This window comes from Panthera leo, chromosome F2 (genome assembly GCF_018350215.1).
Source record: "Panthera leo isolate Ple1 chromosome F2, P.leo_Ple1_pat1.1, whole genome shotgun sequence".
NCBI lineage: Eukaryota > Metazoa > Chordata > Mammalia > Carnivora > Felidae > Panthera > Panthera leo.
Window position 1 is genome coordinate 51824576 of NC_056695.1, and position 25764 is coordinate 51850339.

The 25764-nt window shown below is 40.1% G+C and overlaps 1 protein-coding gene across 3 annotated transcripts in view; it reads right to left on the reverse strand.

Moving 5' to 3' along the window:
• ABRA (actin binding Rho activating protein) overlaps window positions 1–23987 on the reverse strand; it is a 38202-nt gene extending 14215 nt beyond the window's left edge. The window contains exons 1-2 of one of the 3 annotated variants that reach the window (XR_006198246.1): window positions 23891–23987; window positions 21107–21150 (exon numbers count right to left, since the gene is read on the reverse strand). The gene's annotated coding sequence lies outside the window, so the exon portion shown is untranslated. Of the gene's footprint in view, window positions 1–21106; window positions 21151–22863; window positions 22942–23890 lie in introns of those variants that run through there. The other 2 variants (XR_006198248.1, XR_006198247.1) reach the window with 2 other exon arrangements.
• Between the last annotated feature and the right edge of the window lie 1777 nt (window positions 23988–25764).

Below are 25764 nucleotides of genomic sequence, written 5' to 3' on the forward strand. Positions count from 1 at the left end.
AGTGCTTACTATAACTAAATCTGAACAGTGTTTGTTATTTATTCTACCTTAAAAAATACAATCTCTTGATCCCATATCCACTCCATTTCTCCACTCCCCCTAAGTAAAACTCCTTGGAAGAATTGTGTATGTTGCCTATCTCTAATTCTGTTTCCTGTTTTCTCTTGAACCCAATCCAAACAGGTCTTACCTTCACAATTTATTAAAACTATCCTTGTGTCACCAATGACTTCCATAGTGTTCAATCTAATAATCAATTATTAGTTCCAAAATACTTGTTCTATCTGCTACATTGGACATGCTAGAATAGTCAGTCAATCCTCATTCATATATTTTCTTTACTTTACTTCTGGAAACAACTCTCTAGGTTTTCCTCCTACATCACCACTGCTGCCTCTCAATCTCTTTTGCTGGTACTTGCTCTTCTCCCCAGCTTCTTAACATCGGACTGTGCAAGGCTCAGCCTGGGTCCTTTTCCCTGCTCAATCTATACTCACTTCCTTGGTGATCTCAAGGTTTCGAATGCCACCTCTATGATGACAATTCTCAATATAGACCTCCAGCCTGACCTGTCCCTTGTACTCCAGGCTTGCACACTCAGCAACATGCTGGTCATCTTTACAGGATATGTGCCTAATGATTAGCTCAATCCTAATGTGTACAAATTGAATTTCAATATTTCCAACTAGAGCTTGGCACAGTATCCTCTTTTCAGCTCAAAATCAACTTTGTTCTGCCAGTTGCTCAGGCCAGAAAACCTGAAGTAATCTTTGACTCCTTTTCTTTGCTCATATCCTGCATCCAGCCCACTAGTACATCCTGTTGGGTATACCTTGCAAAGTATCCAGAATTTGACCACTTCTCACCACCTTTACCACCCTTTACCTTCCCACCCTGGCCCACCTAGACCATTCACAGCTCAAGCCACCATCACCTACTGTGTGATTATTTCATTGTCTTCTTAATTTGTCTCCCTGCTTCCACCCTTGTCCGATCTACTCTCAACATTAGCCAGATCCTTTAAAAACATAAGATCATATCACTCTGTTCAAAATCCTTCTATGATTTTTTTCCTCTGAATAAAAGTCAAAATCCTCACAATGGTCTATACAGTCTTATAACTCTCCCCTTGTTAGCTCCCTGCCTGCTTCTCCTATGACTTATCTGCATTGTTAATCCCTGCTTCTGTCATACTGATTTCCAAGCTTGCACCTGCTGTGGGATTTCAGCACTATTTCCCAGACCTTCTTATTTCTCACCAAGCTCGGTGCCACTGCCTCTGCATAATCCAGAGACACAATAATGTCTTTCTCTAAACAAAAGAGGTTCTCCTCTTAAGAGCAATGCTGTCTTTCCTGGAATAGAGGGAGTAGTACCTTCTTTTATTTCATCCTTCTGCAACGGAGACTGAGGAAGGAGGTAAGTAAGGTTTAAGGCTAGAGAAGAAAATAGGCAGGACCAGATTGTGGAGGCACTTTCAAGCCCTGATAAAAAATGTAGGTTTTATCCTAATATTGTAAAGTTTGATCTGCAGAATGGCAAGATTAAAATTGTTCATAAATTCACTTTGTTGGTGGTGTGAAGGATAGATTCAAGCATGGTGTATGGGCAAGAGTAGAGACTCGGGTATTTTTTTCTTTTATCCAGAGGAAGTTCCCCACCACAAAAGCAGGATGTTCTGGGGGAGTGGGGTGGGGAATGTCTCTGAAAGTTCTGTGTCCTCTTTCCTATACCACTTAGGCCCTTCTAATACAGAAATTTCAGTCAACGTGTCTCACTAATTCCAAATCAGGCAGACCAGGATTGTTTTGACCATTAGAAGTGGGAGTGTGGAGAGGTGCCCCCACCCACCCAATCTGGTTACTATGTGATTGTGCCAAATTCCAGCCAATGGACAACTGCTTGTACTTTCTCTTCTGCCAACTGTCTCCCCTCCCCCTTACCTGGGTCCCTGATCCACAAATCTGAACTGGGGATTTCTGGCTCAAGGCCAGGTACAAGGGAGCTGAGTGGAGGCCATATGAGAGCAGTAGTGTAGGTAAGAGATGATTGAAACCTACTCCAAGATGGCAGCAGTAAAGTTGGGCAGGAGGTAAGTACTATAGGTGAAATTGGGAGGTAGAATTAATGCAATGAGAATTGATACAATTGGTCACAATGAGAAGTTAGGTGTGAAAGAAATGAAGGCATTTAGATAAACATGAGCATTCTGGCTTGGGTTTCTACATACATGCTTTCATTCACTAAGAATGGAAATACAGAGATAATAAGCTTGGGGATTGGACACATAGTAGATTAAATTTTGGATACGTTGGAGATCCTGCAGGACACCCAAACAAAGTTATCCAGAAGGTAGGGAACAGAGCTCATGAGAAAGATCTGGACTCATATAGATTAGGGCATCACTTTGGGTCATGGAGACTAAGTCGTACCAAGTCACAGAGCTAACAAGAGCTGTAACAGGATCAAATCCAGGCCTTCTGACTTAAGAATCAAAGCTGTTAATAACTGTGCTGTAATACAAATTATGTTCCTACTTGCTTTCCACCCCCACCTTAAAGGACAGGACTTCACAATCTTGTGACACCATCCTCTAAACAAGCTTCTTAAGGAGGTCTAAATATAGTTCCTTAGCTCTTTCTATTTGACCCTGTAAAACTTTCCCTTCCTTAATAGCCATGTGTCTTTATGTGACCTGATAGAGATGTTAGCTAACTCTATGATGGTAATAATTTTGCAGTATATATAAGTGTGTCAAACCAGTAGCTTGTACACCTTTAACTTTCACTATGTCAATTACATTTCAATGAAGAAGGAAAAATGTGTATTTAAAAAGTAGTCTTAATTTATGATCTTTTGTTCACATCTCAATTACTTTAACTCACAATTCTGGTTTCTGGCCACAAACTCAATTTATTCAGGGTCACAGAGGAATTCCTCATTACCAAATCCAAGGGAGAGTTTTGGTTTTCACTTATTTAAACTTTCTATATCATTGATAATCTTGTATATGTCCTCTTCTGTGTGCTGTGTGTGTGTGTGTGTGTCTGTAAATATGTGTATGTGTTGAGGGAAAGAGAGAGATAGAGAGTCTTGGCAAAAAGTGAAAGTTTAGGAAACCAAAGGAAATAGGTAATTATAATACCACACTCACTCAGCTCGTCCGTAGACATGCATTTTTCATACAAAGTACTTCCAATCCTGAAACTTTGTGCTAGAAAGTTTCAAGGAAGAGCTATTATTTTGAGGGGAAAAAATGCTGAGAAAACCTCTTGAACATGACTTCGTATACCAGATCCCCCCCACTTCTCCTGTAAGTCATCTAAAACCAACAGGTAAATTTAAATAAATAAATAAATAAATAAATAAATAAAACAAAATAAAATTTAAAAAAAAAACCCTCAAACTCTATCTTCAGTTAAATAGGACACAGATCATCTGCAGACTCTGACATTTGTGTAAGGACTGCTAAACTAGCTGAGATTGGTTAAAATCCAACTAGCAGGAAGTCAACAGGATACTTCTTAGAAGGTAGGTTGAAGAATGGTCTTGCAAAAACATATTTTCTGAAAGGAAGGGGTTCACCCTCTAGTAAAAATGCTGCATGATTTGCTAGCTATAATGAGTGGGAAAATCTGGTGTCAGAAATGGGAAAGAAAAAAAAAATCCTCCTGAACTTCAACTTTGAAAAGCAATGGATTTAAAGAGGCAGAGGTAGCAAGGCTGCACAGAGAATTACATGGGCGTACTGTGTTCGCAGGACAGTTGATCTCTACGGTAGCAACAGAAGGTTCTTAGGGTTTGAAAGCTGGAAAGCTACTCTAGTCTCTCCTGCCTCCTCATAGGAACTTTTTTAAATGCTTCATTCAGAATACTTCAACTCATTGAATGATGTAAAAAAAAAAAGTTTTAAATGGGCATGATATCAGTCTAAACACACTTCAAGAAAAACATGTGGGAAAGGACAGTAAACCTACCAACAAAGAAGATTCACTAGAAAAAAAAATGTTGCCACAAAACAGGTGAAAAATGTGAATATTTAGCCATAAATTTAAAGACAAAGAAATCTCTATGAAGAAGAAGGGAGAGTACAAAGAAGATACAAAAAAATTCATGGAGAGGTGGAAAGACACTTATCAAAGACAAAAAAGTTTTGAAAAAGATACTAGAGGTAACACTATATATTAACTAACTTGGATTTAAATTAAAAATATACATTAAAAATAAAAAAGGAAAAAATTAAAAAAAAAAAAATTCAGAAATGTGTTACCTTAAAAAAGATACTAGAGATAGAAAAATGGAAGTGGAAAACATAAATCTATCATTATTTACAAAGAATATGAATGTGTACTAGGAAAATACAAGAATCAAAATATTTTAAGATGAATACGAATTCAGTTGGATGGTGGAGTAGATAATTACTATGCAGAAATGAATACATTCATATATTTAACAAAATCATTTAGAAGATATAATGAAATTAACCATTTATAATAACAATAGGGACGCCTGTGGGCTCAGTCAGTTGAGCGCCCGATATGGTCATGATCTCATGGTTTATGAGTTCAAGCCCTTGTGTTGGGTTCTGTGCTGACAGCTCACAGCCTGGATCCTGCTTTAGATTCTGTGTCTCCCTCTCTCTGCCCCTCCCCAACTTGCACTCTGTCTCTCTCTCTCTCAAAAAATAAATAAACATTAAAATATTTATGAATAAACTTACTAATAAATATGCAAAAACTGTATGCCTCAAAGTACTCCTGAAAGACGCAAAATACAACCAAATAAGAAAAAGATAAAACCATAACTGGATATGTCATTTATGCAAACATAAAAAATAATGAAAACATAAAAAATAATGAAATCTTGCCATTTACAAGGACAAAGATGCAGCTAGAGACGACTATTATGCTAAGCAAAGCAAGATAAAGACAAACACTATACAATTTCACTCATATGAGGAATGTGAGAAACAAAACAAAGAAGCAAAGGGAAAAAAAGAGAGAGGCAAACCAAGAAACAGACTTTTAACCATAGAGAATAAACTGATGGTTACTGGAGGAGTGGGGGTGGGGGGATGGGTAATAGGTGATGGGGATTAAGGAGGGCCCTTGCTCTGCTGAACACTGGGCGATGTATGGAAGTGTTGAATCACTATATTGTACACCTGAAACTCATATTACACTGTATGTTACCTAACTGGAATTTAAGTAAAACTTTAAAAATAAAATAAAATACAGAAAAACACACATAATCTTAGGAGGACTTTACATAATGTCTGTGATAAAGTCAGCTCAATTCCAAAAACTTCATTTTTTTTCTCTCCTTAGAATAAGATGAGCTAGTTCTATAGATCATATGAAAATTAAACAATCAAAATGAACAGGAAAACACTAAAAAAAGGGAGACTTCAATTATTAAACCATATTATATTGATATATGAATTGAGAAATAGAACCACCAGAGCAGGAAAGAAAATAAACCCACTACATGTAAGAAGTTAATACATGATAGAGGCATTCGATCAGTAGGGGAGATGATCAGAAAATGGTGATGGACAAGTATGGGGCCAGCCAGGGAAAAAATTGGATTCATCTTTCACACTGTGCACCTGAACATATTCTAAATAGATCAAAGATTTAAATGTAAAAAAATGAAACGATACCAGAAGAAAATGAGACTATTCTTTTATAAATCTGTGGTGAGGATAGTCTTTTCAAATGTCACTCAAAATCCAGAGGCTATATTAATAAAGTTAATACATAAAAAAATTATACAAGGAAAAAATATATATGCAGAAAGGGGAAACAACTATAGATAAAGCCAAAAGAAAATACACAGGAAGAGATATTTGCAACTCTTAAAACAGAATAATCTCCTTAGTATATAAAAAGCACACAGAAATCAATGAGAAACAGGGCAACTTCCCAGTAGGAAATTGGGCAAAAATATGAACAAAGAGTTCATTGGAAAAGAAAAGCAAATGGTTCCTAATAAGACGTGAATGAAAATTTAAAATTACATGGCAGTATCACTTTTTTGCCCATCGCAATGGCCAGAATACTTACAAGAAAACAAACATTTTATATCACACTCTATTGGCCACGTGTGGAAAACAAGCACTCTCATTCACTGCTGTTGGGGAGTAAATTTCAGAAAAACCCCCATGGAGGGCAGTTGGCAATATTTGTTAGAATCACTCATTCATATAGCTTTGACCCAGAAATTCCTCTTCTGGGAAATTATCCAAGAGAGTAAATGATACATGTACAAAGTTATGCATTAGTGCATTTTTCAGAAGAGTGAAGGATCAAAAACAACCTAAACATCCATCATAAGGAAACAAATACATTATTGTATCCACACAAATAGGGATATTCTAGTCTGTAGTACAAAAATGAGTAAATAGGGAAACTTTCCGGTCAAGAAAATTATCTGATAAAAAGCTCCAAGATACATTTAAAAAAGCAAGATACAGTATAATACACTGTCTTTGGTTTTCAAAAAAAAAAAAAGAGAGAAAATAAGAATATGTGTTTACATTTGCTGCCATAGCCACAAAGAAACTCTAGAAGCTTTCAGAAAATGTAATAACGTATGTGGTAGGGGAAAGTGCCTTACTTTGTCTTTGCTTAAGTCTGGCCTTCCCAGGGACGTGTGCCTCAACTTCTCAGTGCAGTAGGACATGAAGGCCATGAAGACTGTCGTTTTTCCTGCTTTATTTACTGAGGTACCCCGAGCACTGAGAACACTGCACGTATCAGGCACTCAACAAGCATTTGGTCGGTGAGTCAATGGGTGATGGGGGAGGGGGATGTCGCTGCATACCCTTGTGTTTTTTAATAATGAATTTACTTAAAAATTAAAAATAAATCAACAAAAGAATGAATAGTAGGAGGGCCTCAAATTTGTTCCTATTTTCTCCATTTCAGAATTTATAGGAATCGGTCTCCATGTCTATGACTACGTTTTGCCATGACAAGGGCTGAAAATATTTCGTAACACTGAATTTCCCCAGGGTCACATCTATATCCCCCAAATGAGGACAGGACTCCTGATTCTTCTCAGTTCTGCAGAAGAGCCACACGCACCATTACAGTCTGGTCTGGTCCTTTTACAGGGGACTGGCTGGCCACGGTCACCCTGCTCACTCTCAGATGGTCCCCGGCTCACAACCTCCATAGCATCACCTGCCAGACTTCCAACTATTTCCGTGGCTCAATTCAATAAACATTCATTCAGCTGCACATAAATATCATGAATGCTAGAGGTACAGAGACAAATGAGATTGTGTCTGTGCCCTCTGAGGGTTTCTAATCCAGTCAGAGATTCAGGCACACAGGAAAATTACAGGGGACTCCATACCTTGTTAACCTAAGGGTTTTGTTGTTGTTTTGTTTTGTTTTGTTTTGTTTTGTTTTAGTAATGTTATGCAAGGACTGCTGTAACAAATTTCCACCGACGTGGCAGGGGATGATCCTTTCTCCTCTCTATCAGGTTCTGGTAGCTGCAGGCTTCCATGGCTTGTGACAGTACCACTCTAGTCTCTGCTTCTGTCTTTATGTGGCCATCTCCTTTGTGTCTGTGTCTTTTCCTCTTCTGTCTGTGTCAAATCTTCCTTTGCTTTTGTCTTATGTAAGGATTGTCATTGGGTTTAGTTGGGGCCCTCGCAGATGATGCAGGAGGATCTTGAGATCCTCAAATTGATTACATCTACAACACCCTTTTGAAAATGATGTCATAGGGGTGCCTGGGTGGCTCGGTCAGTTAAGCGTCCGACTCTTGATTTCAGCTCAGGTCATGATCTCACAGTCTGTGAGTCTGAACCCTGCATCGGGCTCTGCACTGGCAGTGCTGGAACCTGCTTAGGATTCTCTCTCCCCGCTCTCTCTCTCTGCACCCCCCCCACCCCTGCTCGAGCTCTTCCTCTCTCTCTCAAAATAAATAAGCGTTAAAAAATAAATCAAAATAAAAATGATGTCATCTTCACAAATTCCAGGGGCTAGGATGTGGACATATCTTTTGGGCAGCCACCAGTGAATCCACTCCAGTCTTCTCTCATAGTGTTCTCTTACTTTCCTTTAGCATCCTATTGTGCTTTTCTCTTCTCTGTATTAGTAGCCTGACTTTGGATCAAGTTCGGTCCAGCCACCAGCTAGCTGTGTGACCTTGGGTGTGTTACTTAACTTCTCTGTGCCTGAGTTCCCTACCCAAGGGGGAAGTGTAAATATGCATTTGACAAGATCATTGTGAAGATTAAGTGGGACACGGATGTAGAGCTATGAGCACGGCTCAAAAACGTGGGAAGAGATGACCGCATTGTGGTTAGCATCTGTGGTAGGATTTCAGCTTTGCAATGTGCAGTTTTACAAGGAAGCGTTTATCTTGGTCCTTCTGCCTTCCTTCTCCCAGTGCCAAGGTAAGTGTTGGAGGTCTGCTCCAATCTTGGAGCCCTGGCTATGCTTTGGAAGCCTTGCAGCTAACTGGCAGACAATTGGTAATTCACTATTTTAAGTTTTAGGATACTGGCAGGAGGTCTGAGTTATGTTAATTTCAAAGCCTTCTGACAGGCTTATCTTCATTTTTTTTTTTTTTTTTTAAGTAGAGTTTGGCACTTACTCAAAGAGTCAAAAGAAGCTGTGTGGGGAGGTATCTTGTTTAACATCTTTCTGTCATTTAACACCACTTGTATCCCACAGAGAGAAAGGAGAGGGTGCCTGAGAGCTAAATTTAAGTTGTAAAGATCTCAACAGCATTTTTAAAAGAAGGTAGATACGAGTTTCCTGTCTGGGAGAGATTACTAAAAGAGAAGGTTTCATTCAAGTTTTCTTTACTCTCTTCAAGAGAAAGATTCCCCCCTACAAAGTCCAGGGAGAGTTATTTGTAGTTAAGGAGATGTTTTAAATCCTGTCTTCTTTAAATTCTTTTCAAAAGCAAGGAATATTTAAAACCTGTCCTTCCTTTCCTTTCCTTAGAAGGAAAAGGCTTCTCTGGTAAAACACTTCAGTCAAATGAAAATGTCTATGAAGGTCCAATTTATGAAACAAATGAATCCTCTCCTATTTAGAGAGAGGGGGTGATGGTCGAGAATCCATAGTAATACTCATCCAACACTCCTCAGCGGCAAAACGTGGAACCCCCCAGAGCAGGCAAATTCGCTCCCCAGGGCTGTCACCCTCAGCCAGGGCACCTGCCTGAAGAAGGGGCTGGAGGACATTTGGACCAGCTAGAGAGTTCCTGAAGCTTTGACTTGAAGGTCAGGCTGCCTGTGTAAAATTTTGTTCTGTAAACCACACAAATACAAAAAAGAGGCAATGAGATGTCAACTACATTGGATAGCTTGGGGTTCCCAGGATGAATATGGAACAGAAATAAAACTAGAACCATTGTGGATAACAACCTTCGTGCAGTCCTGGGAGTGTGACAAGTAGAGTGAATGGTTAAGAGCAGGGGGCCAGGAACCCAAACTGCTGGTTCCTACCCCAGCTTTATGGGGCCCTTGTGGTCCCTATGATGAGACAGTGTGGGGCAAGCTGAGGACAAAATACAGGCTGGCAAGGTGGAACATGTGTGATAGTCCTCGGACACTCCTGGCTACCCAGGAACAAAGGGAAGGGGTTTAGTGCTTGCCATGGTAATGTGGGAAACTAAGGCAAATGAAAAATTAAATTCCCTTACTGCCTACAGCCCATTGACAAGTCCTTGAAACCAGCAGAGTGACCTCCCTCTGGGAGCTCAGCTGGCTCGATTAGGACACTTTCCAAGGGGCAAAAGAGAACCTGGGCTCAACATTATCCCAGCCTCGAGGATCCTGTAAGTCTACTTCCTTCATCTCAACTGCCCCAAGATATATGCTGGCAATTACGCTCCAAGCTAATGAGCCCCCGCCCCCACCCCCCCCCACATCCCGATATACATCTGAAGGGTCTCATGACTGAGGTTTTATTAAAGGATAATAAGTGGCTTTTCCCTGGCAACAGCTTGCCCCTCAAGGTCCTGGAAACCTCGCTTCCAAAATACCTTAGCGACTTACTCTATCGCTGACCCCCTCCCAGCCTGAGAGTATACACGTTACCCGTCATGGCCCCAGTGCAGCTCTTCCTGCACATGGGTCCTGTCCCTGTGCTTTACTGAAATCACATTTTTGCACCAAAGACGTTTTCAAAAATTCTTTCTTGGCCTTCGGTTCCAGACCACCCCACGATCACCCCAAAACTTCATCACCTAGACCAGCCAGTAGCACAAGCGTCACCTAGGAGCTTGGAAGTGCAGACCCTCATCCCACCCCAGACCTACTCAATCAGAATCTGCGTTTAACAAGATTGCCAGATGATTTATATGTGCGTTAAAGTTTGAGAAGCACCGCTCTAGTGTGGCAGACAGACCCTGGGGTGACCCCAATATTTCCCACCTCCTATTCACACCTTTGTGTGACCCCTTCCCCCTTGAGTATGAGTGGGACGTGTGGCTGACCTCCGGCCGGTAGAATATGGCACAGGTGAAGGGATTTTGCAGCAATAACTAACGTCTCGCATTGGTTGATTTTGAGTTAAAAGTGCACAGCTGTTGGGTGAACAGCCCTTAAAGGAGAGATGGAAGCTTCCCTGAGGTGACAGGCTCTCCGTGTAGGGTTGATGATATAAGTAACTATTTAGGAAAAGTCACACAGCAAAGAATCTCAGGTGGCCTCTAGGGCCTAAGGTTGGCCTCCAGCCAATAGCCAGCCAAAGGGAGGGTCTCTGTCATGCAGCTGCAAGGAGATGGTTTCTGTCAACCACCTGAATGAGCTTGGAAGCAGCTGAGCCTCGGGATGGGAAAGCAGGCCAGCGGACACCTTCACCACGGCCCCACAAGGAAGCTCTGAGCCAAGCACAGTAAGACATGCCTACACTCTTGGGGCGCCTGGGTGGCTCAGTCGGTTGAGTGACTGACTCAGGCTCGAGATCACAAACATGATCTCGCAGTTTGTGAGTTTGAGCCCCGTGTCTGGCTCTGTGCTGACAGCTCAGAGCCTGGAGCCTGCTTTGGATTCTGTGTCTGCCCCTCCCCTGCTCCTGCTCTGTCTCTGTCTCATAAAATAAAATGAAATGTTAAAAAAATTAAAAAAAAAAAAAAAAAAAAAAAGACGTGCCTGGGCTCTTGACTGACAGAAACTGGGACTTAATGAATGTGTATTATCTGACGCTGTTAAGTTTGTGGTGATTTGTTACACATCCATAGAAAACCAGTATATCTAGGGCAATTTATGTATCCATTCTCTTGTTTACCTAAATATAAAGAGGGGATAAAGATAGTACTAACCAGGGAGTTATTGGGCAGATAAATGAGTAATATGTGTAAAGTACTTAAAACTGTTCCTGTTCAACCACGGTAAGTGCTAAAACAAAATTGTATTATTATAGCATATACCTGATAGAGAGAATTACATGATTATCAAAGCCTTTTGCAAACTGCTCTTTAACTGGAACTGAAGCAGGATATACAAAATTATGTTGCAACTTGTGTATATAAGGGCTTTCAGGACATCCCAAGTGTGTCTTTTTAATTTGCTTCAGTGAAAATGCAGCTAACATGCCTCTGGCGTCTCTGTTGCTTGCTGCTTCTTGTGTTACGTTTATCCAATTGAGAGACTGTATCCAGGCATCTCCTGGTTACAGCTCCAAGTGGAAAAATGTGTACTTTATCTTCATTTTACAGACATGTGAGCGGAGCCGTGGAAGAAATGATTTGTCCACATCGTGGAGGAAATATGTGATGTAAGTAGAACTGAAATCTGGCATCTTGATTCAAGCCCAGATTCTCAAAACACCATAGGCTGTTTGCTATGTGGCCCAAGACAGGTGCAGGTAGAGGATGGGCTGTATTAAGAATATTTATTTTTTGGCGCGCCTGGGTGGCTTGGTCGGTTAAGTGTCTGACTTCGGCTCAGGTCATGATCTCACGGTCTGTGAGTTCAAGCCCCACGTCGGGCTCTGTGCTGACTGCTCGGAGCCTGGAGCCTGTTTCCGATTCTGTGTCTCCCTCTCTCTCTGCCCCTCCCTGTTCATGCTCTGTCTCTCTCTGTCTCAAAAATAAATAAACGTTTAAAAAAAAAAGAATATTTATTTTTTCTTTTTTTATGTTTATTTTATTTTTGAGAGAGACAGAGAGAGAGAGAGAGAGAGAGTGTGAGAGGGAGGCTGCATGAGAGTGGGGTAGGGGCAGAGAGAGAGAAGGGGGACAGAGGATCTGAAGTGGACTCTGTGCTGACAGCCGAGAGCCTGACACGGGACTGAAGCTCACCAACCGTGAGATCCTGATTTGAGCCAAAGTCAGATGCTTAACCGACTAAACCACCCAGTTGTCCATAAAAAAACATTTCTTCATGCAGATTTCAACACTGCTTCTTCCTCCTGTGTCCACCCCTCCTCACCTGCCGATCAATAAACCGTCCATTCTTTTCCTCTTTGACAGAAACTCTGTTTCGGGACTTGCAAAATGTTAAGTTTCGATTCCACGCCATCCCCCACGGATGTAAACAAGGCAGAAGCAATAACAGGTCTCTGAGAGGCAGGCAGCATGGTCATGATGGTCAAGTTAGAAAGGGAGATGACTTCTACCCTTCACTTCATTTTTTTTAGCCCCTACGTAAAACATGTGCAGTGCCATTCCCAGCGCTTACTTGCGGAGTATCCCTGTCACTCTTTGTCAATGCCTCTGTTACCTTCTAGAAAGGATTCTGTATACTGTATTTCAAGTGCTGTTTAGATATTTTTCAATTATAATGCCCTTTCAGGGGACTTGCGGCTAGCGTCCACCTGTCCTCCTGCTCTTTGTTTGAAAGCTCAGTGTGCATTCAGGAGGGCTTTACGCTGCCCTCTGTGGGAGTCACCCACACTTGGGTTTTGGCAACTACCCCAGATGAGATTATTCTATAACCGAACTTCCATCAGACATCCTCCCCTACATGCGACAAAATTCCCACAACGTCTTCGTCCCTCAGAAGCCTTTCTAAGCCACCAAGTGATGAGACAAAGGAACAGGTTTATCTCCTTCAGTACCTGTTTTACTTTTCATTCCTTAAGCAGCTGAACGTTTCAGTTTTGGTGCTAATGCAAATGCGTTATTCTCACTTCAGCCTGCTGACGAGGCAGCCTCGCTGTGAAAATTGTACCACGTCCTCAGACATTCATGATAATAGGATAGAGTGTAAATTTTTCTTGTCCATTAGTCAACTTAATATGACAGTCTTCATGTTTGCAAGTCATGTCTCAGTTAATATACAGGTTTCTGCCTATATATAAATATTTATTAATGTTCTTGCATTGGAAGTCCCTGGATTTCTAATATACTCTAGCCCTAAACTGCGAACATCATGAATGATTTTTTTATTGTAGTACACACACACACACACACACACACACACACAAGTAGAGTGTATTTTTGACCCATTCAAAAATATTTGACTTAGGGACAGTAAAAAAGAGTGAGCATAAACTTTCCTTTAGAACTTTATCTAAATAATACCAACACACTACACTAATAATAAGAGGAAGAGAGGGATGATAGTTATAACTTTCAAATCTGATCCAGCTAAGTTAGTATGTGCATTTTTAATGACTGTGTGAGAGAAGTTACATGACAAAAATTCTTTAAGGATCTTTCAAAGACAATACTGTAGAGTAGAAAAGACATCTTTAGATGACAGATTTTCCTTCAGAAAGCCTTCACAATCTCTATGTTTTCGTGATGTCTTGACTGAAGGTGGGAAAAATTATTTCACACAAGGAAAACTTAAGACAATGAGATTAACTACATAATTGCATAAGAAACACAGCAAAGGTACAAAATCAAGGTCATATTTGCTTTCTATTGTGTCTTGTCATAGACCTTTTGGAGAGAGGTCCAGCCTGTAAACAGGAATAACAAGATGGAGGTGTTCACAGATGCCCCTAGCACAGCCACTGGAATGTTTAGATCCTCATGCAAAAGGCACTTGTGCCCAACCCCCCACCTCCACCCCAGCAACCTCTAGACGCCCCGAGTCAGGAAACTATAGGGTTAACACTTGGCACAGAGTAGGACCTTCAACACCCAGCTTTAATTCAAGACTCAGAAAGTTGTCCCAGGGATTCAATATTTTGAGCATCACCAACGCATAAGGCTGTTTAACACATGACTATGATGCTTCTGGAAGTTCCAGTGATTCAAGGGGCCAGTAGCTGTCTTAAAAAGGATCGTGATATGTCTTCTTTCTGTTGCACTGTTTCATTCCATCTTCCTCTCAAACTCTAAAAATGTAAACTAATCTGCCTCGGCTCTGTAAAGCTCCAACCTGGAAAGCCACTTCATGGGATCTGATATTTGGAAATCCAAGGACCTTGATGGAGCTTCTGAGCTACTCTTGCCGAGGAAGGAAAGGGAGATAGAAAAACAGTGATGCCTCTACCTCTGTCTTAAAGCATTAATCTGGGGAAGGTGGAACTACTATCCCAGTGGCTGCTGGGAGGATGACAGGGTTTGGCAACCTAGCTGCAAATCTTGCTGGTTATAAGCCGGCCTCAAACACACAGGAATAAAGAGTTTTTGGTCTTCACTGGAAGACAAACAAAGACACTGTCTGAAGTGAGTTACGGAGACCTCTATGACTTGTTTTTCTTTAAGTGAGGGAGGATGAGTAACTGAAGTTTGAAATATCGACAAATGAACCACCCTTGTCTTTCTGCCACAGTGACGATATGACCAGGTTAAATCAACAATTCAGGTAGTAAAGAGCCACCTGACATTGCCAGTATTATCTAAATGTCTCCAATGTGAAGACTAATTCTTAGAGGAGACAGAAGACTAAACACTCAAGTGTTATCTGCCTCCAAGGCTGCTTAGAAATGCCATGTTAGGACAGGTTAACCTCAATCTTTATGCAGTGTGGGCTCAAATTGATTCTTCTTCCTTTATGACCTTAACTCATTTGCATTCCTAATCCCCATTTTCCAAGTAAAACTTTGTTTTAACTAGTCATGGCCAGGCCACATCAACAGGATGCATATATTGCTGACTAATGACTATTCTGCTTTTTTTCCAGGGCCATGTATACTCCAATTTAGCATGAAATGTACACCCCCATAATTTTCCCTCCTTACTCGATGGCTTTTCAGGTCCCATTACTGAATGTTATTGGTGAAATTTTGTGGGTTGTTGTTGTTGTTATTGTTGTTGTTTTGATATAGTGACAGACCCAAAGATTACAGCCTGATTTTTCAGTCACTGGCTGGACAGTATCTCATTTTTCCCTCCCGTTATAGTCTCCCTCTGGGTTTGCCTGTCAGAAACAACTCTGTTGCATTTTAGAGCAAATATACAATGGAGTTGCTTGACCTTTCTATTCTGCAGTCTCTCAGGGCAAGTCGAACTATCAGCTACCTCTTTCCACATTTCATAGCAACAGACAGAACATATTCTTATTCACTACTTTTCCAGCCACCAGCTGTTTTGCTCAGTAGGCAGCCATGTTATGGTTGGGAAAGGTAGCCTTCTAACAGACCTAATATTTATTTACCAAAAGCAACCTCTGGGGCTAACCTACAATCATAGGGAGCCTCAATCAAATATTCTCTGTACACCCAGCATGTCTTAAGCATGTCAAGAACTTACAATTAGAAACTTTGATAGAGTGGAATTTATACTCACTCAAGCTCCTGAATGCTTTTGGGGCTCTCACCTTATACTTGCGACATTCATGAAATATGGAAGGAAAACAGCAGTGCAGTGAATGTTATAGTATAATTCAAGATATAAGCCAAGATCTGTGTTAGCAGCAAGTTTCTGTGGTTAAATTAACGTTTTTAGTACTTTTAAGTGAAAGTAGCCTTTTATTTTAAAGTGATTAGGCATAGACTTAAAAGAAATGGAAAAAGGGTAAATAAAATCAGACAAAATTTCACTTTCTTTAAGAAAGAGTAAACCACACACCTACTATATTTTAGTCCATTATAGGGTCTAGAGTTTAAAAAATACATGGGCGGTTTTTGTGGGTTTTTTTTTCCTGTATCCCAGGTTCTCAGTTTTCCTTCCTCAGAAGTCAACTTATTTCTTAACTAGACCAGCTCTCCTTATCCTCAGAATTATCATAGATAATCCATATATCAATCCAACATAATCCATAGCTCTCCCACTTTATCTAGTACCCCGATCCACCAAAGACCTCTACTATTGGTCACCACTTCTCTGTCTATAACTTGCCTCCACACCTGTCCCTCTGACCCTTGTTTAATCCTCATTTCACATGCTACTCTTTGACCTCTCAACTGTGTCTTTCTACTTGCACTTATTGAAGTGAATGTGTTCCTAGAGAGCAGAAGCCATGTAACATCAGCTGTAACATTAAATATCTCTAAGACGTGAGTGTTGGTGGAATCAACAATATCATTGAGTTTGCTTATTTTGACACAAAGCAAAGGACTTAGCTCTTGAAACACTCATTCTTGGGATGTTCTTTATGAACACAGCTGCCATGCCAGGAAGAGCAACCTAAACCACGTGGATTGACCATATATAGATACTTTAATCAGTAGTGACAGCTGAGCTCCTGGTCAACAGTCAGTTATATGATTGAAGTCCATTGGGTCTCCAGCTCAGTTGAGTTTTTAGACCCCTCCAGCTCCAGCAGCTGTATCATTGCATCTACATAAGAGATCCTAAGAGAGAACCTCCCAGATGACCCTGGTCAACCCACAGAATACTGTTCTAGATGTCAAAAGTATCTTACTTTTTAACAGGGTAAAGATCACGTGAAGGTTGCAGTTTTATTAAGACTACTTATGTGTCATAGACTCTAAGTCTAAAGTTCTCTTTTGTCTAGCAAAAGAGCGGACACAGGATTAAAGCAAGAGATGGCTAATGCCCAGGAAAAGACAAAAGCCCCAAATAAGGGTCCTTGCCCCATTTTTATTAGGATCAGAAGGCTTACAAACATGGCGATAGACGTGCACAAAGGGACAATGAATCTGTGGACATTAACTTGTGGTTGTGAGGGAAAGGGGGTCTTGAGGTTATTTGTGGTTAGGGGTTTGGGTTAATACAAAACAAAATTCGGGCACCAGGCAGTCGGGAGGAAGGTTGTTTACAGTGGACATGAAGCAGCACCTCTGTTCATCTTTACTAGCCTAGGGGATGAGACAGATAGCGGAAATAACCTCAGGGTTGACAAGGCACCTTTTCTTTTGTTAACCATCTCTGCTCTGGGCTGCTTTGCCTGCAGCACAGTGGTCCATAGTCCAAGTCACCAATTTACCTAACCTGGCCCTATTCTCCTGTGAAAGCAGCTTTTCTGTTATAGTACTAAATTGGGGGTGCTTTCATCCTAAATATCTAATCTTGTTTATTTCATATACCTATGTATTGGGCACCTTTGCACCGTTTCTATTTCAGACTTTTGCCTCTCCCTCTCTATTCTGGGGGCTCTACACCCCCTTTCTATTTTGGGGTACCTTTGCACTTTTCTACTCCTGGCACCTTTGTGCCTCCCTATTCTTGTGGTGCCTTTTCACCCTCTGTTCTTGGGGTGCCAATCTGATTTTCCCAAACTCGGGTGTGAACATTTTATAACTTTGTATTTCTTTATGCCTTGTCAACCCATTGGTGTAAGCCTGGGATTCCTAAGCTTATCCCCCACACTTATGGTCTCTTTCATGTAGATAAGGAGTCTTCTAAGAATCTTAAAAGCTATGTCTTACCTACAGTTTCCAGACAAAGGATAGGACATAATGTTTGGCAATACTTACACTAAACATTTACTAATTGTTCACCTGAAAATCAAATTTAACTGGCCTTTTAGTTTATTGCTAAACTTGGCAATCTAGCATACCTTGAATCTCTACCCAATAAAGAATGAAGCTGGTCTCAAAGAGACCTCTTATGTTCCCTATCCGTACTTCATTCCTTGACTCTTTATTAAATTGATATGGGGGGCGCCTGGGTGGCTCAGTCGGTTAAGCGTCCAACTTCAGCTCAGGTCACGATCTCGCGGTCTGTGAGTTCGAGCCCCACGTTGGGCTCTGGGCTGATGGCTCGGAGCCTGGAGCCTGCTTCCGATTCTGTGTCTCCCTCTCTCTCTGCCCCTCCCCCGTTCATGCTCTGTCTCTCTCTCTGTCTCAAAAATAAATAAACATTAACAAAAATTTAAAAAAAAATTGATATGGGAAGTAGATTCCCTAGATTAATCAAATCCACTTATTAAAAGGCTGCAAACTTTTCCCCAAGAGCCTCTGAACAAATATTCATTCCCAACACTCCCAAATTTTTATAAAATATGTATCTCAATCCCACAAAACAAATCCAAAAGCAAGCGAGAACTTGGACTTTGGAAAAACCAAATGTAAATAAAAACACATTTTGAATTAAAAAAAAGCATTTTTTAAAATTTATCTCTGAAGGATACATGAAAGAAAAAGAAACAAAAGAATTTGGATGATTTTCAGCAACAAGTAAAATCTTAAAGTTCATGGGGAAATAATACCAACAGCATTTAATTTTGGGATATTTTTCCATAGTTTACAAAAGACTTTCAGATGATCTAATTTAAATTTCACAAGAAATGTGAAGTGAAGCAGTGATAGATAATTTTTGAATCCTATGGATGTTAACACTGATTGGCATTCAATTTATTATTGTTAAATTGAATAATTATTTCCATTTACCTACAAGGAAACTGATGCTCCAAGAACTATGTTAATTGTTCACTGCCAGAAGTAAATAATGCACAAGAAAGCCAGGACTTGACCTTGGTATTTTCACTTTTAAGCACTTTTCCCATTATATTATGGAACCTCTGTGAAAATTCTATAACCAACGAAAATTGATTTTAAAAATAAACAAAAAAGGTATCATAGAAAAAGGTTGATCCAACTATTATTGTGTACCTATTATGTGTCAAGCACTAAGCTAAATGGTTTTGCCCATTTTCTTACTTCACGGGACTACCAGAAAGTTTAAGAATTCGTATATCTAAATCTACAAAACCAAAAATATGAAGATAATTTTAAAAGTTTCAGAGTGCTTAAATGCAAAATGTAAACTTATTTAGTCATTTAACACCAATTTTTTTTTTGTAAAATGTTTGTTTATTTTTGATTGGGGGGGAGGGGCTGAGAGAGGGGAGAGAGAGAATCCCAAGCATGCTCCATGCTGCCAGCACAAAGCCCAATGCTGGGCTTGATCCCACAACCCTGGAGTCATGACCTGAGCCAAAATCAACAGTTGGACGCCTAACTGACTGAGCCACCCAGGGGCCTCTAACACCTATTTCTTGAGAGCCGATTAAATATCAACTACTTTGGTAGGTTCTAAGAATGTAGACGCGGCCTCATTGTCTGAGATATTTTAGAGTAGTGGTTGATAGATATAAAATTACAGTCCATGCACTAAAACTGTTATACCTTACTTACTGCAGAGCTCCTTAAATGATCATATAGAATCAATGTACTCTTATTTTAGATAAATTCTAATAAGCTATTTGTTACCCCTTCTAGCACAGGTTGGCACTGCAATGAAGAGGATATGCTTATAGCACTAAGAAGCTAGTTGACCATCTGGCAGTGGAGGAGGACACAGCAGACCCAGCTGCAATTCCATGTGAATTTTAAGGCACCTAATATACTGTCTAAAGATGCATACAAACCACAGTAAGTTGTAAGACCCGAGACTGCCAACTTTTGGCATATTAATTGAGTTGATATTTTTACCCATGGCCCTGATATGTATGTTAAGATACTAAGTAAAATAATGCACTTTAGAAAAATGTGTCAAACTAGGGGTGCATGGGTGGCTCGGTGGGTTAAGCATCTGATCTGAGGTCATGATCTCACAGTTCGTGGGTTCGAGCCCCACATCGGGCTCTGTGCTGACAGCTCAGAGCCTGGAGCCTGCTTCGTTTAGATTCTTCATCTCCTTCTCTCTGCCCCTGCCCTGCTCTCCCTCTGTCTTTCTCTCAAAAATAAATAATAAACATTTAAAAAATTTAAAAAAAAGAAAAAAGTGTCAAAGTAACACATAATTTAAATAAGTAACTGGAAAAATTTCCTGTATCAAATCTTATTCTATGACAATATTAAACAAGATGGAATTATGTTAGGGTACTGAAAGGCAACTGCATATATAAAGCAGTGAAAGTCATTCATTTCTACCCTCATTTTATTTTATTTATTTTATTTTATTTTATTTTATTTTTTTATTATATGAAATTTATTGTCAAATTAGTTTCCATACTACACCCAGTGCTCATCCCAAAAGATGCCCTCTTCAATGCCCATCACCTACCCTCCCCTCCCTCCCACCCCCCATCAACCCTCAGTTTGTTCTCAGTTTTTAAGAGCCTCTTATGATTTGGCTCTCTCCCACTCTAACCTCTTTTTTTTTTTCTTTCCCCTCACCCATGGGTTTCTGTTAAGTTTCTCAGGATCCACATAAGAGTGAAAACATATGGTATCTGTCTTTCTCTGTATGGCTTATTTCACTTAGCATCACACTCTCCAGTTCCATCCACGTTGCTACAAAGGGCCATATTTCATTCTTTCTCATTGCCACGTAGTACTCCATTGTGTATATAAACCACAATTTCTTTATCCTTTCGTCAGTTGATGGACATTTAGGCTCTTTCCACAATTTGGCTATTGTTGAGAGTGCTGCTATAAACATTGGGGTAAAGTCCCCCTATGCATCAGTACTCCTGTATCCCTTGGGTAAATTCCTAGCAGTGCTACTGCTGGGTCATAGGGTTCCACCCTCATTTTAAAGCATGCATCTTTCTGCAAATTATATTGTTGATGTCAATAAAGTTCTTGGTAATTCCTATATTGTATGCTAGTATAGGTTGAAAATCTAAGGACAAATTCCAAAATAAACCCAAACAACATAAATTAAGCAACCAGAAAACTTTTCAGTGGGTTAGAGTTCCTCCTTCTGTAGAGATAGGCTACCATAAAGCTCATTCTTCAGAGGTCTTAGAGCAGCTCTCAAACTTTTATCTGTTTTCACACATATGTCAGATGACACTTAAAAAAAATCTAGATGTCAGTTTAAGCAAAGTTTACTATAATGGCTTCAGAGTCAATATGGATATGGATATAGTACTTACTCCCCCTGCATTTTCCTTTGCTCTCTTCCTTATTCAAAATTTATCTATCAATAAAATGAGAAAACAATATTATCATCCACATTACCACCATAATGTAATTGCTGGTGTTTTCATGTAAGAGCATGAAACATAAGATAGGTTTGTCTGTTAGGTGTCCTTGACAGATGCATTTGCTAACATTCCTCATTGTTGTATGGAGTTGACTACTCTCAGTTTTTCTGTTTGGCTTTCTTTTTTTTTTTCCCCAAGAAATAGCATCTCAATTTTTCTTTCAGTAATCATCTTGCTCTCTGCCCATGTAATTAAGTGGAACCCACTACCTTCTCAATTCCTCTTCTCCAGGGGAGTGATGATCTAACAAATCAGCATATTTTATCCCCCCCGGAGGAATAAATGGACAAGTGGCCCTAATGATATAATGAGACTCAATCCCAGAGTTTTTCTAGAATTATTGGGAAGGAAAGGTTTGATTTCTATTGGTATTGCTAAGAGAGAAGGTAAGGTGTTGTGCTACCTCTTGGGGAGAGCCTACGTAGGGATAAAATCAACATAAAGGAAAGCAAAGGAAGGAGATTGGGAGAGTAAAAGTCCACATGACACTGTTTTAGCATCTTGGTCAAGCCATATCTGAAGATGTACTTATGTTGACTAATAAATTCCTTTTCTTGTTTAAGCCACCTTGAACTGTAATTTTATCATGTAAAATCAATAATTTTAGATTTTTTAAATAAATTAGAATTTATTAAAACATGAATTAAATAAAACATAAGTTAGCAGAAGTGATATAGAAAAACCCATTATTCTGTTTTAATTTAAGAAAAAATGCATACCCTCTGATTCTTTCATTGCAATTATATATTTGTGCCATTTGTGCCACTCACCTCATAGCGCTGTGAAAGAAAGTATGAGCTGAGGCCATTATTTTTCCTTTTCACATGTTGAATTAAATGAAGGAATGTACTACACCTAAGAATGTCCTATGGTCTAGCATCATAAAAAAGCAATTGTTCGGGGCACCTGAGTGGCTCAGTTGGTTAAGTGTCAGACTCTTGGTTTTGGCTCAGGTCATGATCTCACAGTCATGGGCTCTGTGCTGGGCATGGAGACTGCTTGGGATTCTCTCTCCCTTTCTATCTCTGCCCCTCCCTGCTCTCAACAGAAATAAATAAACTTAAAAAAAAAAGCATTTGGTCACCTACCATTCATGAGAAATTCCAGAACAAGTACAACAAAATACTAAACGTAACAGTTGACATCCTCTTGAAACACACAGTATGATATAGCCAAAGCAAGGAGTTCTTGAATTGGATTTAGTATAGCCTACACACATAAGACTCAAAAACTGGGAAACAAGATACTTTATTTTACTTTTAAATGCTTCTGATCACCTAGTTCAAAAGTTCTATCGTGGAGATGTTTTTTTTAACCAATGACTATACTAGCCCAGTACTATGGTAAATCTTTGCATAGAGGATATTATTAGCTACAAAATTGTTCTTCTAGTGGGGCTAGGAAGATAAATATTTACACTTCTCCCAGGGGAGGATTGTGTTCAGTTTTCTGTCAAATAACTTGTCCATCAGGGTTAACAAGGACATTATAACTGGATCCATTTAATATTATACAATAAATCTTAGTGATCACATATGAGGCTAGCAACACAGACCTAATGAGCTTGAGCTTGCAGAGGAAAGATTGGCCTTGCCTCTTATTCCTAAGGAAAACCTTGTCTGAAAAGAATTCTTCCTTTCTCACCTCTTTCTCAAGTCATTTGCAGCCATCTTGCCCACATATCTGCAGGTCTAGATTTACTTCCTTCCTGGACAGTAAATAGTCTGCCAAATTAACAAGTCAGCTTTGCCTTAGGTTGGGCTGTCTTCTGAATTCTGATCAGAAGTAGTTTTGATTATCACAGACATCCTTGCCAGGGATTCTTTTCTCTTATTCTCTGACTTTTAACCCACCCAAATCAACGTATATGTGCCTGTGAGTGTGTGTGTGTGTGTGTGTGTGTGTGTGTGTGTGTGTATGTGTGTGTGTATGTGTGCATGCGCGCACATGCACGTGAAAAATAAGTGGCTACTTTATTTATTTATTTTTTAATGTTTGTTCACTTTTGAGAGACAGAGACAGAGCACGAGCAGGGGAAAGGCAGAGAGAGAGGGGGACACAGAATCTGAAGCAGGCTCCAGGCTCTGAGCGGTCAGCACAGAGCCTGACGCGGGGCTTGAACTCACGAACCCGTGAGATCATGACCTGAGCCGAAGTTGGACGCTCAACCAACTGAGCCACCCAGGCACCCCAAACAAGTGGCTAATTTTAAATGTAAGAGTGGCTTTTTGCCTTATCCCAGGTGGGAGTCCTGATGAGCTTCTGGAAGGAAAGGAATTTCACAGTACTAGAGGTTCATTGCAGTGATGGATCAAGAAGGACATGATTGGATGACTTGCCTGATGGATCAATAAAAGAATATGTGTTTACTTAACACCAAAGAGGACATAGTCTCTGATGTATTTTATAGTCTCTGTTGTATCTGATAAAAGGGGCTTGTGTGGTGGCAAAAGACATGGATTCTGTAGTAAGATCTGTCTTAAATCCAAACTTAGTGGTGACTTATTAGTTTTATAACTTTAGGTGACTCTCTGAATCTCCCTGTGCCTTGGTTTCCTTATTTGTAAAATGGAAAGATAATAAGAATGCTGAAGAGTTTATATTCAATAATGTTGGTGAGATGTTTAGCACCCAGTGGACACCCAATAACTCACTGTTAGGCTCTGATCCTACCTGAAGGTGGACAGGGCACTTGCTCATGTGGTCAATATCTGTCTGTCTCCTGATCCAATTCCTCAGTGGCAAGTGAAGTGTGACATGAAAACCTTGGCAGTTGAACTCAGTACTAAGAATTTGGATTGTGAGAGACATCTACATTCTAAATGAGAATGAAATGATCAGCTCACTGTATTCTCTCCATTTCTCTTACATTTTGTGGGATCCAACCCCGAGGGTTAGGATCCACTTCCTGAATTTTGCCGCATCTCTACACAGTAGATTTAGAACTGCGTGTTTCCAATCCTTTTGATGATAAACTGATGTTTGTTTTTTGGACCAAACCTGCTGACAGCGGAATAGAAACGATGACATTGAGAATTTCGTATTGTCTCTCATTTACACAGAAACCAATTTGGGAGTCGTGGAGGTCACTTGGAAATTTATTTCTGCCTTCTAACAGCACTGGACTCAAAACTTTTCAGAAAATGAATAAATGTGTTTTGTTCTTGTTGTCCAATCTTGATTATCTAGTAAATCTAATAGTAACATTGCCAAGAAAGAACATATATTACTTCAGATCTCTCTATTGATCTTCCCTTCTTTGTATGAGATCTAATTTGAATTTTCCAAGCCTAAATTTTCACATACCTATAATTCATAGTAGAAGGTCTTCCAAAAGCTATCTTTGGTTTGCTTGATTCAACATGTACTGTGGAGACTTTGTTCTGCCTTTAGTCATCTAGCGAAATGCCACTTATTAATGCCTTTTTAAAGGGTTTCAGTTATCTTAAACCTTTCTAGTGGTTTGCATATTTACTAGGTATACTCTTTAAAACTCCATAGTAGGGAAAATTTGAAACATAGACAAAAGGAGAGATTACAGCATTGTAAGTCCTATGTACCCCGAATCAGGTCAACAAGGCTCAACAATCATGAGCTAATGGCTAAGCTTGTGTCCCCTCATACATCCCTACTCTCTTTCTATTGTTAGTTTATGTTGAATTAAACTACCAGACAGCAGGGGCGCCTGGGTGGCTCAGTCAGTTGAGCGTCTGACTTTGGCTTAGGTCATGATCTCACAGTTTGTGGGTTTGAGCCCCGCATCAGGCTCTGTGCTGACTGCTTGCTCAGAGCCTGAAGCCTGCTTCAGATTCTGTGTCTCCTACTCTCTCTGCCCCTCCCCCGTTCATGCTTTGTCTCATTCTGTTTCTCAAAAATAAATGTAAAAAAAATTTTTTTTAAATAAACTACCCGACAGCATATCATTTTATTAATATTTCAGCCAGACCTGTCTTTCTAAGATTAATTTTAATATGTTTCTAACACTACCATCACACCTAAACAATAAACCATCATTCCTTAACATCATGATCAATTAGTTAGGGTTCAAATTCTACCAAACAAGTCATACTTTTAGCTGCCTAAAACTTCGGCTTCTTTTCCCAGGCATGGTTTCCAGAGCTAATCCTCATTGTCTGTGATCACCGCTGGGTGGCCACCCTGTGCCCACCAAGATTCTTTGGAAACCAAGTTGATCCCTTTTTACCCAGAACTCGGGGTATTCCCTGGGGCCATGTGTGCCAAGGCCCAGGAGAGCTTCCTCCTCTGAGAAACAGGGAAGGGGCGGGCCTTGAAAATCCACATACATCCATGAGAGTCTGAACTAGTGGTAGTGGCTAAATACAGGTGGGAATCAGAGAAAGTTTTCTCTTCACCCTTTAGTAAGCTGCATGATGCAAAGTTGTGGCAGAGGTCCTAATTATAGATGAAGGAAACTGCACTGTTTACAGCTGCATCCACACAATCTCCCACCCTCCCCTATCATGCAACCAGGGGGTAGGGAGTAGAAGAGAGAGGCTGGAATTGGTATCTGCCATTCCAGAAAATCA